Raw genomic sequence first — 4240 nt, 5'->3', positions numbered from 1 at the left:
TTATCGAATGGTCTTACACTTTCCAAACATTTTCAATAGAACAGATCTGATTTCTTTGTTTTTCAGGCTATATATAATTGGGTTTAACATTGGAGTTAAAATCCTATACGGAATAGATATCACTTTGTCCAGATCCATGAGTGATTCTGAATTTGGCTTCATATAGCGAATCAAACCTGAAATGTAAAATAAGCCCAGAACGATGAGATGGGAGCTACATGTGGAAAAAGCTTTCTGCCTGCCTGTTGATGATTTAATTTTCAGGATGGTTAAAATAATATAAATATAAGAGACAAGGGTTATAAGAAATGAACTGAAACCAAACAACAACACAGAGATGAAAAGAACAATGTAATTAAAAAGGTGTGTGCACATGACAAGGCCAAAAGTGTAGGAAGTTCACAAGTATAGTGTTTGATTATATTGTTGCCACAAAAATGAAGATTTTGCAAAGGTACTACATTCACCATAGAATAAAAGAAACCCAGGAGCCAAGCTCCACCCACAATTTTATTACATATGTCTCTTGTCAAGTATCTGTTGTAATGCAGGGGGTCACATATAGCCACATATCGGTCATAACCCATTGCTGAGAAGATACAAACTTCTGTACAGGCAATTTGGAAAAAGAAAGAAATTTGTGCAATGCATCCTTCCCAGGAAATTGTTTTCTGCTTCATTAGGAAGTTTACCAGCATCTTGGGAACAGTGACTGAAGAGTAGCAGATGTCAACAAAAGCTAAATGGCTGATAAAGAAGAACATGGGGCTTTGAAGGTGAAGATCAGATTTGATCACCAGTATAATAATCATATTACCCAAAATTGTGAATAAATAAAAGATCATGAACAAGAGAAGAAGAAAATCCTGTACCAGTGGATCATTAGAGAGACCCAGAATAAAATCTGTTATCATAGTTTGATTTTCTAGATGAGATGATTTAAGAATCATAGGATCTATCAGAAAAGAAAAGAAAAACTATCAACCTTCAAACTAATGTTGAAAACTACAGTACATGGGAACTCATTATTGCTGAAATTCTACTTTCATTTCTTTTATCAAAGGGCAAATTTAAAAGTTGCTTTTCCAATTTTATGATATGTTTAGATATTTTCATGACATTTTAATTCATTAACTATTTCAGAATGTTTTTAATTGTAGTTTGACATCAATCTGTGCATTTATGAAACGAGACGTACTCCAAGTTTACTGCATAAAAATTAAAGTTTATTGTACATGAACAAAGCATTTCATTTGAATTAAAGACCTCTTTATCTGACAGAATGGCATTGTCTAAAAAAATAGTCTTAAGGAAAAGACTGACACAAATAACTATATATTTCTACATGTTTATAATGCACAGATTTCTAGACCTTCAAAGATGAAATGTTAAACTGTTGCCCTAGCAATTCTTTGGCAGAACTGTCTCCCTTCCCTTCCCTTCCCTTCCCTTCCTTCTAATAACTGGTAATAATTAATTATGCTGAATTTTTTTTTTACCTTAATCAAAAGTAGAAGTAGTGTATACCTTTTTTTAATGAAAATTATCAGCACTTTTGATCAGTGACGTCATCAAAGTAAACAAGCCCACGTGCTGATTACGTCAACAGGGCACAGCCCTAAAAGGAAGTGACGTGCTCAGCCCCCACCCTCCGGATGTGACGTTTTGGCCTAATCCCATCAAGATTGGCAGTCAATCCTCTGGGTACATGATTAGGTTAACCCTAGACTAATTCTATGGACATTCAAAACCAAAAAGAGCTAAGTAAAGTGAATAATTAGCAGAGGCCTGTGTTTTTGGGGAACAAGCCCTACTTTGGGGAGCTGTTAACCCTAGACTATTTCTATGGACATTCAAAACCAAAAAGAGCTAAGTGAATAATTAGCAGAGGCCTGTGTTTTTGGGAACCAAGCCCTACTTTGGGGAGCTGTTTGTGTTTTTGGGAAACAAGCCCTACTTTGGGGAGCTGTGAAATAAAAAATAAAAAAAGGCTTTTTATTAGCCTAACGATGCTTTTAATTTTTGTGGAGTTTTAAAAATCAGTGCCTCAAAAGCTGGGGGAAAAGAATCTCCTGAAAGGCAGCCAGAGCCTGCATTTAACCCCCTTTTTCTAAAAGATATTTTTTTCTGAAAGGTATTTATTTCTAGGTGGCTTTAAAAGCATTTCCTCGAACGCAGGGGAAAAAACAAACAAACACAGCCCCTTTTAAAACCCACAGCTGGTTTTTACCTTTGTAAAAAATCTAAAGACACATATTTTGCCATTTGCACCCTGAATAAAATTTATTCTGCCCCCCTCCCCACTATAGCAAAAGACAAGGAATATTAACAGGAATTAAAATGCTCACAAGAGGCAAGCAGCCAACCAGGCTCACAAGAGGCAAGCAGCAAGCAGCCATGCCTCTCTGTCTGCTAGTAAAAAAAGTGGGGGTTAGGCCTTGTTTGGGACGTGCCCGGGCATGTCATGCTCCCCGTGATCTGGGCATGCGCAATGCTCAAGGGCGTGTCATTGCAAGGGGCAGGGGAGTTTGCTCCCCGTGATCTGGGCATGCGCAATGCTAAGGGCGTGTCATTGCAAGGGGCAGGGGAGTTTGCTCCCCGTGATCTGGGCATGCACAATGCTCAAGGGCGTGTCATTGCAAGGGGCAGGGGAGTTTGCGCGGGCAGGGACATGCCCGGGCATGTCATGCTCCCCGTGATCTGGGCATGCGCAATGCTCAAGGGCGTGTCATTGCAAGGGGCAGGGGAGTTTGTGTGGGCAGGCCTGAACAGCTAGCGATTTAACCCCAGCAGTCTTTTGAAGATGGCAGCCTCTGATGGAGATTTGTTTGATGTAAATTTGACCCCCAAACCACCCAAGCGTGGGCGCAGAATAAGAAAAGGACCTGAGTTATACAGTTTCATTGAAGAGAACAAACTTATAAAACCTTGTTATTGCAGATTCTGCAAAACATCAAATGGTAAGTAAATATGTTTTTATTTATGATAATGTAAATGGTGCTGGAGTGGATACACCGCTAACAGGATGTGCTTTATATTTTGCAGACTCTGAATTAGTAATACCTAGACAGCAAACACTTCAAGACACCCCGCTTTTAGATTCCTGTGGTAATCGCCATGGTCAGAAAGCTTCTGCAGATTTCTCTGATCTAGACTGTAACAGGGATTATGAGCTATCCCAGAGACCAAGCTATCTACCTTGTGAGTTAAAGAGCTGCAATTTGTGTAAAGACTGGTTTGCTTGTGACTGCGGACGTGATTTGTGGGGCACAGACGGGTCAGAGTATTATAAAATAGTATTATCTTCTGATTCTGATAGTGGTGATGAGGGATATTTTTCTGATGGCGGAGCCGTGCACCCTCTGAATTCTGTATAACCAATAAAAGACTGTGTTAATGTCAACACTTGAACATTTGTCAGTGGTCTTTCAGTATAACGATGCATGAAAAGCTTTTAAGTCGTATTTATTATACTCCGGGGTGTGTAGGGAGTTATGGAGGTGTGAATGCCCTTTTTCAGGAAGCTAGAAAACATGATAAAAACCTGACCATGAAGCAAGTCAAGACGTGGCTGTCAGGGGAAGACGCTTATACGCTTCATAAGCCTGCAAGAATTAATTTTCCTAGAAATAAAACAGTAGTGTCTGGCTTAGATCATCAATGGCAGGCTGACCTCATAGATGTCTCCAAATTTTCTAAAGAGAATCATGGAAAAAAGTACATCTTAGCAGTTATCGATGTGTTATCTAAATATGCCTGGGCCTCCCCTTTATCTGATAAAACAGGGAGGGAAGTTACATCCGCTTTCCAGAATATCTTTCAAACAGGACGTGCACCCCGAAAATTACAGACAGATGCAGGTAAAGAGTTCTTGAATATTCCACTGAAGAAACTTTTAGCACGTTACGGCATTCATCATTTTGTCACTCATAGCGAAACTAAAGCAGCCGTTATAGAGAGGTTTAATAGAACCCTAAAAAACAAACTCTGGAGATATTTCACAGCTAGAAATACCCACCGGTATGTGGACATTTTAGCAGATACTATTCAGGGGTACAATAGCTCTTACCATCGTAGCATCGGTACTGCTCCTAACACCGTAAATTTGTCTAACGAAAGGGGTGTGTGGATGAGGCTTTATGGGGCAACTTTAAAAAGAAAAAGAAAGGAAAAATGTCTTAAGATGGGGGATCATGTCAGGGTATCCAGACTGAAGGGTAAGTTTGAAAAGGGCTATCAG

The 4240-nt window shown here is 39.5% G+C and overlaps 1 pseudogene; it reads right to left on the bottom strand.

The window, feature by feature from the left end:
- Positions 1 to 812, bottom strand: LOC120298059 (annotated as a pseudogene).
- Between the last annotated feature and the right edge of the window lie 3428 nt (positions 813 to 4240).

This window comes from Crotalus tigris, unplaced genomic scaffold (assembly GCF_016545835.1).
Source record: "Crotalus tigris isolate CLP2741 ecotype Arizona unplaced genomic scaffold, ASM1654583v1 scf7180000023738.1706062, whole genome shotgun sequence".
In the NCBI taxonomy this organism is placed as follows: domain Eukaryota; kingdom Metazoa; phylum Chordata; class Lepidosauria; order Squamata; family Viperidae; genus Crotalus; species Crotalus tigris.
This window is presented reverse-complemented; position numbering and strand designations above follow the sequence as displayed.